Source organism: Hipposideros armiger, unplaced genomic scaffold (genome assembly GCF_001890085.2).
Source record: "Hipposideros armiger isolate ML-2016 unplaced genomic scaffold, ASM189008v1 scaffold_2, whole genome shotgun sequence".
NCBI classification, from domain to species: Eukaryota; Metazoa; Chordata; class Mammalia; order Chiroptera; family Hipposideridae; genus Hipposideros; species Hipposideros armiger.
This window is the reverse complement of record NW_017731352.1, coordinates 5423291-5435577: the sequence shown is the minus strand read 5'-3', so window position 1 is coordinate 5435577 and position 12287 is coordinate 5423291. Positions and strand designations below refer to the sequence as shown.

The following is a 12287-nucleotide window of genomic DNA, read 5'->3' as shown; positions in this document are numbered from 1 at the left end:
CTAGACTGAAGAACAAAACGACAGCAACTTGTCTGTTCCCCTTCCCCCAATTCCCCAGCACTGTTCCCATCCCCCAATTCCCCAATTAAAAAAAAATCTAAAAAAAAATATATTTATCTCATGCCTCCTGGATAAACATCACATTCACTTCAAGCTCAACTGTCCAAAATGAAATTCATTATCCTTCTCCACAAAGTTTCTTCTCCTCTGGTGTCCTCTATATTAATCAATAACTACAATATATAATGCCCAATTACACACCTCAAAATTATCCTTCCATCCTCTTTCCCTCACCTCCCACATACAATCAGCAATGAAGTCCTGTTCATGCTACCTCTTAAATGTCATCGGTGTCTGTTTTCTTGTCATTCTCCACAGCTACTTAGTTTGCCCATCATGTCTCACCTGAATTATTGCATATGCTCTTAACTGATCACTGTGCTCAACCATAAATAAGATTTATATCACTCCTCTGTTTAGAATCTTTCAACAGTTCCTCGATTGCCAAACTCCTTGGCATGGTGTGGCATACATGGATTTCCGTGATCTGATCCCTGGAAATTCATCAACCTCATTATTCAGGGTGCCCACATCATACCCTATGATCTGGCCATACTGAACTGCTTGTAGTTCTCTAAATAAGCCCAGCTGTTTCGCTCTTCCATGCCTTTTCTTACAGTGCAAGCTCTATTGAAACGCCCTGGCTCTCCTGGGATGCACCTGTTTGTTTTTCAGGACTCAGCTCAACCACCACCTTCTCTTTGAAGAGTTTTCTGACTTCTCTTGTAAAATTGATTACTTCCTTCTCTACATTTCCACTATTCCCTAAACATACTAGAAATGTGCCTATAAAATTGTATTGCACTTATCTATTCACTTGATTATAAGCTTCTTGAAGGCTAGGAATATGACAAATTAATCTTTGTATCCATAGCCTGGCATCATAGTATATACTCAATAAGTATTTGATGAAAAAATTTGAAATACAAAAATATAAGTCATTATTCTATGAGCAAATAAATCAATAGGGATGGGAACACAATCTAAATCTTCTCTTCATGAGTTTCCCACTTGTCTCATTATGCACTATTTTTTAAAGTTCCGAAGTGACCGCTTGCATACATGTTGGTTGCACTAATACTGATAATACATAGGTTGCATTCTTTGGTGTACAAGCATAATCCTTTAAAACATTAAAATCTTAACTAGCTCGTCTTTGACATTTTTCAAATACTGTATATCTAAAATGTCAGAGCCAGGATTTGGGGCCTACCAATTTTTTGAGTGAAAGCCCAGGCCTTCAAATTATGTGCTATTCACAGGTTTAAAATAAGAGCATGTTTCATGTTGATTATGAGCTATTTGGAGACTTCAAGGACATTAGCAGATAATAATTTTATTTTGTGAAGGAATGCTAAAAGGTAGGCGTTCTGAGGGGGGAAAAAAACCCTACTTATTACCTGAATATTAAAATGAACACACAAACACACACACACCTTTATTACTCTCAGCAAGAGTCCAATATGCAGCCTAGGGTTTTCTGATCCCAAAGGGAAGTCTGTCTGAACTTTTAGAAAAAGCCAAACAAACAAACAAACAAACAAAACCTTTTAGCACATAAGTCATTTGTCAATATAAAATATGAGAAATCTGGACTAAACATGAAAAAATACGTTTACTTGTAGCAGATGAAACATTTTCAATAAAAGGAGAAAAGTGAAGTTTGCAACAGTTTCTTCAAGTCATAATAAAAGATTGGTGTGCCCAATTTTCTCTGCATCATTTACTAGCAAATTAGATTTATTGCATGAGGTTTTGGAGAAAGGTATCAATATTGTGATTTTTCCTTATTTCATATCTTGAATACTTTTTTTATGTAAGTTTGAGAGGAGAGTAGAAACAGAGTTTTAGTTGATTTTTGTACAGTCAGATGGTGGAGGAAACTTGTTGAAATTTACTGAGCAGGGCTGGCCAAGTGGCTCAGTTGGTTAAGAGCTCGCTCAAGAGTGCGAGCTCTGAGCAACAGGGTTGCCGGTTCAATTCCTGGCCCGAGCTGAGTTGCCACTGAGCTGTCAACAAGTGGCAGGAAGGCTCAGCTTAAAAAAAAAAAATTTCAGAAATTTAATGAGCAATTTCCTAAGATCAAAACCATTTTATAATTTAAGAGATCCAAAAAAAACCTAACTTATTAGTGCCCCAGATTCACTTTCTTACGAAAATGACTAAATAGCTGAATATAACAAATTTGAAAGTGCAGTAAGCAACAGAAGGATAGCTGCTTTGGTCAAGGAAATGTAGGTATTAAACTAGATGTGAAGATGGAGCAGATGGTAATTAGAGGCTTAATCGTTTTCCATGATTGAATGGTCCTAAATTTAAAAGACTGCAGATTTTGAAGAACTGTATGGTGGAGGTAAAGTCATAATTTCAAGAAGAGATCCACAGATTTTGATATGTAAATGAATTCCACTTTGATTTTTTACACCTAACTTTTCTACACCTTCACTTTGGGTACCAGCATATGTCTAAATTGAGGTATATCTATCTTATTATTGTGGCTCAGTTTCAAAGTTTATATATTGACTGAGAATTTGCTGTATTCCAAGGACTAAGTACTTTACATATATTTTCTCCTTTAAGAAAACTGATCAAATTAATAATAAATGATGTTCATCCAAAAGATGGACTATCTATCCCTGGAATTTTAATGACAAATATATGAATCTCAGAACTATGTTGAAGTTGCTGGCAATGTGGCCAGATTCTGGGTAATGTGTGGGTCTATCTGACGCTGAAAAACATACTCTATTTCATGAAACTTATAGGCTTGTGGCTGTTCTGATTAGGTTCAGCTATAGATAACATAGAATACAAAATAAAAATGTCTTTAAGCAAGATAGAAGTTTATTTTTCTCTCACTTAAAAGAAGTCAGAAGGTAGAAAATCCAGAGCCATATGGAGCTTCTAGTCACCTCCATGGTCATTAGGAACTCAGATTTCTTCTATATTTCTGTTTCTCCATTCTAGCCATTTTAAAAATTTTTGTTATATTTATGTATTTATGTATTTATTTATTTATTTATTTTAGGGTTTCACTTTATCTCCACTATTGACTTATTAGCTACATCTGGTTTTTTTTATGGCTTTTATCAGGTTTAGAATATGCATTTTTAACTTATCACAATTTACTTTCAAATATTATTGTAGTAGAATACTTCACATGTAAGTTCTAATGATTGCCCCCTTCACTCCTTTGAACTATTGTCAAAATTTTACTCCTACATTTGTTATGAACCCTATAATACAATGCTATAATTTTTCCTTTAGATAATCAATTAAAAAATGTTTGTAATGAGGGGAAAAGTCTTTTATTCTTACTTATATAGTTACCATTTCTGGCACTCATCATTCTTTAGTATAAATCCAAGTTTCCAGGTGATATTGTTTTTTTAATACTCAAGAAGTTGCTTTAATATTTCTTGTAGTGCAGTTCTAATGGCAAAATTCACTCAGCATTTTTTTTCTTTAGCCTTCATTTTTGAAAGATATTTTCTCTAAATATGGGATTCTATGTGATGGATTTTTTTCCTGCTTTCAGCACTTAAAAAATACCCTTTCATTGCAGAGTATCTGATTAGTTTACTGAATTTTTGTCTTTGTTTCTCTGTATACATAATATACCTTTTTTCCTTTCACTGGTTGCTTTTAATATTTTCTTCTTATCACTAGTTTTCATCAATTTAATGATGGTGTCTTTTGCAGTGGTTTTGTGAGTGTGCATATATGTGTGTGCTTAGGGCTTCTTGAGTCTCTGGGTTTATAATTTTCATCAAATGTGAAATAATTTTCAGCTGTACTACTTCAAATCATTTTTCTATCACCCCTCTCTCACCCTTCTCTCACCTGGAACTCTAGTTACACATATCTTAGAATACTTAGTATTATCCCACAGATCACTGAGGCTCTGTTTTCCTTTTTGTGTTTTTAGTTTTTTCTCCATGTGCTTTATTTTAGCTAGATTTCTACTGCTATGCCTTCAGGTTTACTAATCTTTTCTTCTGAGTGCTTAATCTGCTTCTGGGTGTTAACCCTTCAGTGAAATTTTTATTTCAGAAGTAATTTTAATTTCTAGTAATTCCATGTTTTATGTCTTTAATTTCTCTCTTTCAGCATATGGAGCATATTTATCATAACAGTTTTAATGTTGTTGACTGCTAATTCTACCATCTCTATCATTTCTGGCTTTGTTTACATTGAATGACTTTTCTCCTGGTTATAAATAAAATTGTCTTACTTCTTTGTATGTCCTAGTTCTCTTGCTAGTTCCCAGGCATTTTCATGATCTTCCTGCTTACTCCTTAAGCTCTGGTGTTCCCTAGAGTGCTATTATTGACTCTTCCATTTCTGCTGTGCATACTCTTCCTGGGTGATCTCATCCATTCCCATAATTTCAACTATCATCTATATATTCCAATTATATCTTCTGCAGCCCAGATCTCTCTTGAGAACACTAGAGTCATGTATATATACAACTGCCCACTCCACTTCTTCACTACATGTCCAGAGACATCTAGAACTCAACAACAGCCAAAGTGAACTCATTAAATTCCTCCTCAAAAGTTGTTCAATCTCCTGTATTCCCTAACTCTGAATGGCATCACTAACTCATAATCACATAAGCTGGAAATCTGTGAGACAACCTTCTCTTTCCTTGTAGTAGACATTGTGGTCCCCCACCTTCCTTCTGAGCTTCAACTCTTTCTTTTTGGGGGCAGTAATCACTTCAACTTTCATAGGAATATCCACACCTCCTCATCACAGCTTTGTGGGAAGCTGACTCCTTTGGGTCTAGGGATAGGGCATATGTCTTCGTCCTAAGATAATTAGCCTCATGCCATTCCCTGGCCACCATTTTTAGCTTATGTGGACACATGAATCAATTCTTGAGGTTTCTGGGAAAGTAGTTTTTTCTTCTTTCTAAAAGGGTTTCCAAAAATGACTCTGGTTTTGTCTCTTTTTGGACCTAGTGGCAAAACTTAAAGCCACAGGAATTGTTGGTAACTGTCATTTGACCGTAAAGTTAATACTAAGGAAGGAAAAGCAATGAAACAAGAAAGAAACATGTCCTTAAAGACATCACCAGGCTGTTCAATCATTCACCCCTGTAGCCTGCCTTTTCATGAGACTTTTTGACTAGATGGTTAATATTGGCTTATTGGTTAAGCCAGTTAGAGCTGGCTTTTTTACTGCTTGAAACCAAAAGCATCATAATGGATAACTTTCCTTCACCCTTCACTCCCAAACACAGGCAAATACTCACTAGGCTCTATTAATTCTATCCCTCAAAGTGTCTGATCACCCTCAGTCTGTCTTCTGCTACTGCCACTGCCTTAAGTCAGGTTCTCATCTTTTTAAAAATGCATTTCTAAGATGCGTATCTTATCAAAATTTTATCTGCTTATAATCCTGGTAGGGCTTTCCATTGCTTCCAGAAAAGAGTCCATATTCCTTAGCATGCTGTACTAGGTTCTTCATGATCTAAGCTGTCTCTACCTTTTCTGTGTCTCCTCTTGCCCCTCTCCCCAACCTCATTCTACTATCAACAATGTTGAACTCTGCTAAACCAAAATACTCTTTGGTCTCATGCCTCTAGTACTTTACTCTTGCTGCCATCCACCTCTACCCTCAATGCTCTCACCCACTTCTGTCCTCCCCTTTCTCAAACACATTAACTTCTTGTCATCCTCAAGTTCAAACGTTCTTCGAAGCATTTCCTGACCTTGCCTGGGTCTGGGGTAGCTGTGTATCAAAGCATCTGGTGTACTTTTTTATTATAATATTTATCACACTGAGTCTGCACAGTAAGCACTTTGAAAATGAGGAATGTTTCTTTTACATTCTTGTATTGCTGTTTCTGGGACCTAATAAAGTGCCTGGGTCATTGTATACTCAATACATGTTTTTTGAATGAATAATTATGTGGTCTGCAAACATAAGGATTTCGGATCCTGGGACTCTTATTTTAAAACCTTGACTTTTCCTGCTCTAAATGTGCTTCTGATTTCTAAGCATTAATTTTTTTCTTCCAGGGTATAGGTTTCTAGGTAGGCAGAGAAGGAAAACCAAGAGTTTGACAGAGGCTGACTTTAGTCCTCTGAAAATCCAGGAATGTGTCCTGCCTTCACCACCCTCCTCCACCACCTATTCACACCTAGATGACCAGTATGGGTGTTGACTTAGCTGACCAGCCCAACAGCATACTCAGACCTTGGTTCAGACTTCTCTTATTGCCAAATGAAAGTTTGCCAATATATACAGTAAACCATTTTCAACTTCTCCACTTATTTTTGAATTTACACTTTACGAAATTTGTATTTCTTAAAAATTGTAGGCCTTAAAAAAGTCTGGATTATTTTATACTGATCAAGTAAAATACAGTGATCTTAACCCTGAACTTCACTTTTTCTGGCCTTAAAGTTAGATATGACTGATTTACTGAAGAAATAACTATGGGATTCTGGTACTATTGTTTCTAATAATTTGTAACCTAATTGTTATGTTACTAGAAGCACTATATTTCTGCAAGTCTTAGGTAATAAAAAAACCCAAACAAAAAAACATGAATTTAAGGCAGAAAGTTTTCGCTTGAAGGAAGGGAAGGAAATGGGTATTTGTGATTCAGGATTTGTGGGATAAAAATGAAACAGCAAGGAAGACTGAAATATCAGGAGGAAGTCAGATTTCACTAGGCACTTGTGAATGGTAAGGCTAGAAGTTGGGGGTAGAGCAAAGTAGGAAAGACTAGCTAAAGGCGGGATCCTTAATACAAGCACCATAATACAAGAAGGGCCTTGTTCAGCCAGCAGCAGCATTAAACACGTTCTCTTCCTTAGTGTGTCAGTGACCATAGTAACTGTGGGCGCCGAGCCTCTCCCCCGAGCATGCGCAGTGCAAAGCGAGCGGGACGCATCCTCAACAATGCATTCCTTTTTTTCTTCAGTGAGAGAACTACAACTCCCAAGAGACCATTTGGCGCCGTGGCCCCGCCTCCCGCTGTGGCTCTGCCCTGTCTCCTCCCCGGGCCCCGCCCTCTTGCTAGTCCCCTCCTCTCCCTCCGAGTGTGTGTCAGTGACCCAGAGGCGGTGTGAGGCGGAGGAACCGTCGGGGGGCGCCGCCGCCGCCGCCTCCACCAGCAACACCAGCCTTGCCGCGCGCTCGGATTTGCGTCGAGCCCTCCGGGAGCGCACCACAAAGCGGGCCCCACGCCTCTCCCTCCGCCCGCAGCTCCTCAGCGCTCGGCTCCGCGGCCAACTTCCCCTTGCCGGGCTTGGCCGGCTGGCGAGGAAGACGAAACGCCGCGCTGTCTGCTCGCTGTCTCCACACACGCACACTTCATCCCCTCGCCCCGGATCCCGGAGTCGTGCTGGGATTCTGGCCACCAGCAATTGTCCGGTGAGTGTCCGCGGCGCCCCGCGGGCGGGGTCGCGGCGGGGTCGGCGAGGGGTGCGGGTTAGGCAGGCGCGCAACTTCCTCGGCTGCTTCCCGGGGCGGCGGGCGGGCTCCTTCGGCTCGCCTGCGCGCCCCCGCGCCGGAGGCGGCCGGGAGCCGAGTTTGCGGCGCCTGCATCCCGCGCCCTCGCTGGAGGAAGCGCCTTTGTCAGGAGCCGGCCCGGCGCGCCCTCCCCCTCGTCTGGGAGCGGGGCGCGCGGCGGCCAAGTCCGAGCCCAGCACCCCGCGTCGGCCGCCTGCTGCGGATCGGGAGCTCCGCGGAGGCGGGGAGGAAGAGAGAAATGAAAGAAACAAAGGGGGCGGTGGGCTTTTCTTTTGTTTGTGCGAATCTGATAACTTCTTTCTCCTTCCTTACATAACGCAGACTTCGAAGTTAGTCATTCTTTTTATTGTTATGATTATTGTCATCATCTCTGAGTGTCTCTCGCATTTCCTTTCATCTCTGGATCTTGGAGCATTTAAAAACACTAATTAGTTACACCTCCGGACCCCCTACGAAACAAGTTAATACACCCGTTTCCGTAAGTGGGTAAACTGAGGCCCGGAAGAGCTCTCTAATTGATGGATACGCTTGATCTTCCAACCGCGCCTGGTATCTGAGGACCTGAAAGCATTTATGAGTAGGAACTGGTTCTCCAATGCCCCGTGGAAAAGTTAAAGATACTCATTTTACTTATAGGTTAACTTAAGTCTAAAAGAAGTCTGGGTAATTGTTAGGTAGTTCAAACAATCACTCTTTTTACATAGGGTTTGAATCTTAGAACCTCAAAGGACTTTAAAAAGGCCCCGAGAGGGGAAAATACTGTAATCATAAACACCTCACCATCTACTTTTATTTTTGTATGTGCAGGTCTCTTATAAGGCAGAAGAGTAATGATCGGGAAGTGGGAGGGCAGAGATTTTTAAATGTAGGTTTAACAGATTTTAATCACGACACACAAGGAAATGTGTCTTGGTTTTAACAGCATCAACAACCTTACCATCGTGTAATCATCCAACAGTATACTAACAAATTATTAAGTGAGCATTTATCCATAGGTGCTTGGTTGTGCTAAGGACTGAAGTTTTAACTGTGTGAAAAGGTCACTTATTTGTTTTGATTCAAAAGCTGTGTATTTACTCTGCAAAATGTTATTTTGTTTTCATAGCTGATCTTTTGTTTCAGAACTGGCTTTGTCTTTTTCTACATTGAATATGTATCACTTTTATGATTGAGGAAAAACCTAAGGATTTTTTATTTAGTTTGCATAGTATGAATTAAAATCTTTGAATTGCAAAGAATGTTCAGTTTCTACAGTTCTGTTTCAGCTTATGATATTTTCTTTATAACAGAAAATGTTTTCTCAGTGTGATCAGATTTACAGCTCTCAAAACATTGTCCTTATTGTACAAATACAGCATATGAATTCCTTATGTTTTATAATTTATACCAACAGCCTCTTCTGAAGGAAAATACTTAACTCTGAGGACAAGTTTGTTTATTTTGGTAGCTGAACCAAACTGGAAGGTACCAAAATTTGGATCAAGCATCATTCCTACTAGTTATTTCCTGAGATAAATAATGATCAGAACTGTAGTAACAGTGTATACTTTCATTTATCCTAAATTCTTTTGAATTTAATTTTGTATTACATAGTTGCCCCCAGATTTTAGATTCTGATGGTTACATCAGAAAAGGAAAGTGAGACATCTGTTATTTTGATATTTCCACCCCCTACCCACACGCAGTCCTCTAAACATTCCTTTTCTTTTCTGTAGTATGTTAATAAAATATCTTGAGTTTAAACAATTGGAAAATAAAACTAAAGTTAAATGTATGGAAAGTTGCATGTAGTGAAGTGGTTATAATGCCTCATCTAATAAATTTGTGACTTTTAAAGAGAAAACTCATCTAGGTTTTTATTAATGTTATAGAAGTGCTGTAATATAATAATAGTAGTATTTATTGACGAATAAAAGTGAGCTGGAAATTGTATCTTACTGGTAGATTTTGGGGGAGAGGGATGTGGAATCTGTGCTCTTATTAAAATTGCCATATAAGTTATCTTACAGTTGGTTATGTTGAAATTTTTCTGTAGCATTTACAAACCAAATTTACCAGAGGCATTTTACTTTAAGGAAGCTACTAACAATATCTTTGCTTAATCACTGGAGTCCAAAGGCAGAAGTTAGTGTTGACCTGTAAAACTGGTATTGCAAATTCCCTGATTTCTTTGGGACCCCTTAAAAGAAATGACTGAAACGTACAGGGCAAGGAGCTGGGTCTCTAGTACTGCTGAATGGTACAGAGGCAAGATTCAGGGGAAAGCCTATGTAAGTTTCCATTTGACTTTGTTTCAGCTTCCTTTCAGGCTGTCAAAATGTCACTTGTACATTGAGTTCTGTCATTTCAGGATATACCTTGTTGTGGTTGTCCAGTAGGTCATATGATAAAGATTACAGGAGTCCTATTCTGTGAACAACTGTTTTCAGACAGCAGCTTCTATAGCTGAGAAAGATTTTAAGTTAAAAGACTTAGAACTGAAAACCATTTATCTTTCTAACATTCTCACATACATACATCTTACATGGCACATCAATGTGGACCTATCTTAGTATTTATGAAATCAGAAAGGCTTATGGATTATTTTATTACATTTTAACTACATATGTTAAAACTTCATAATAACAAGTATATGGTGGCACTGAGATGGTTCTAGGAGTTCCTTTGGGAAAATTGTGTTATTCCAAAAGTTACATTTATGTCTTGTAATTGAGGGGAATAAAACAAATTCAAGAGCCAGTGGAAAGAAGAAAGAAAATCAACAGAATGAAGGAAGCCCAATGAAGATGTTTTTAAAGCGTACAGTATTAAAGAGTTCTGGCAACATTATATAAAGGACAAAATTCTAGCTAACATCTATAAACAGTGAATTCCACTTAGCACTTTCTGTTTATAGATTTCTAACCATCTTTTTCAGATTCCCTCTAAATAGATTACACAGGAAAAGTAAATAGAAATCAGTCTTTCTAGGGATTTGGGTTGTTGGAGGGGTTTTTTTTTTGCACATCTGGTAGTGGCAGCTTAGTGTTGTTTTTCTTTGTTTAATTTTGACCTCTGCCAGAGAAAATTTTCCTCAGACTAATGTGTGGGAACCTCAAAACAAGAAATATTGGTCACTGAAAGAACTAGATATAATTTCAAGTTTTACCACTAGCCTTTTTTCTGTTATCTTGAAAGACCACTTCTAATCATTTTCCCTTCCAAAGGTTAAAAGTAATTGCCTAACATATTACACATAATAGGTCCTACATAATTTTTGTTAATTGCTGAATGAATTTGCAAGTAATAGAAAGCACAAGATTTTTTGAGTGAATGTCAGGGAATATCTGATTATTTTTTCTTTTTAAATAGAAATAAGTACTAATAGAAACATGAACATCTGATTGGAGCCTTTGAATTAACATAGCTTCCTTCAGAAATAAACTTGGAGGAAAAGAGCTTCATCAGGTAGAGAAATGAATTGTAAATGAGTCTAAGAAAACCTGATTATTTTTTCAGAATATAGTATAAGATTTTTTGTTTAGTTTTTACTTTTTTTGCCACAATAAACTCTGTGTCAGAGAAATATGGTTCTACATAGTAGTCCTTGTATCCCCCCTGTAATACTTTTTATACACCTCAAAATACCATTTACAGAAAAATAGATTATGTTGCTGGGCCTATAAATGGGAAGATCCTGACATTTGTCCTCCCCCAGTTAATCTTGACTATTGAAGTTTTTTTTGTTTGTTTGTTTAAAGTTTTTAATTCAATATACAGATGATTTACTTTTCAAAAAAATTATTGCTGATTTTTATTTTATAATGAAGCTCTTGGGATGCTGCAATTCTAAAAATATGTAGTATCCCCAGTTTCCCACCATCTTCTTCTTCTTTTTCTATATTATTTTGGCTGCAATTTGCTTTTTCCTCTAAATTGTAAAATAAGCTAAGAAATGTTTAAACATACTTGACAAGAACGACAGTCAGTAATTTATTATGCTAAACTTCAGCTCAGTTTCAACATACAAGGTGTATTGAATCTGTTTTGGAGATAGAAGTGCACTTATTTTGAAGGGGGCTAACACAGGGATAACAAATTTCACTTTGGGTACCAAATCTTGACTGCTTCGCTGTGGCTGCCTGGAATGTTATGTTCAGAAAACTGGAAGTCCTAGGTCAGACTCAGCAAGAAAGAGTGCTGTGACTAGCAGTTTCTGCTGTTGGGTGGGCAGTGGACTTTTGGCATGAATGCCAAATATTCATTCAGTAAGTATTTATTGGATTCTTTTTACGTGTCAGGCACTGGTCTAGATGCAGATACCACACAGACTAAAATTCCCGCTTTATGGTGTTTACATTCTAATAACAAGACATAATCAATAAATAAGTAAAATGTTTCATGTTTTAAGGACAAATGACCTGGCTTCTTCAAGAAATAAATAGCTAGAAATAAGAGAGGGAGAGGGAACTATAAGATTAAAAGAAACTTAAGAGGCATACCCACCAAATGGAATATGGGCCTTAGTTAGACCCTGCTTTGAGCAAAACTAACTGTAGAAAGACATTTATGAAAACTTGGGAGAAATTTTGACATTGACTTGATATTTGATATAAAGGAGTTAATTTTTTTAGGTGCGATAATTGTTTTTAAACAGTCCTGACTTTTTAGAGTTATAATGTATTTATGAATTAAATTATGATATCAGGATTTTCGATTTAAAATAATTTGGAGTGGAAAGGAGAATAGATGAAACA

General features: G+C 37.7%; 1 protein-coding gene across 1 annotated transcript in view; it reads left to right on the top strand.

Annotated features, from left to right (window-relative positions):
* The first annotated feature begins 7080 nt into the window (after positions 1-7080).
* PELI1 (pellino E3 ubiquitin protein ligase 1) overlaps positions 7081-12287 on the top strand; it is a 53103-nt gene continuing 47896 nt past the window's right edge. The window contains exon 1 of the mRNA XM_019635367.1: positions 7081-7452. The gene's annotated coding sequence lies outside the window, so the exon portion shown is untranslated. The remainder of the gene's footprint in view (positions 7453-12287) is intronic.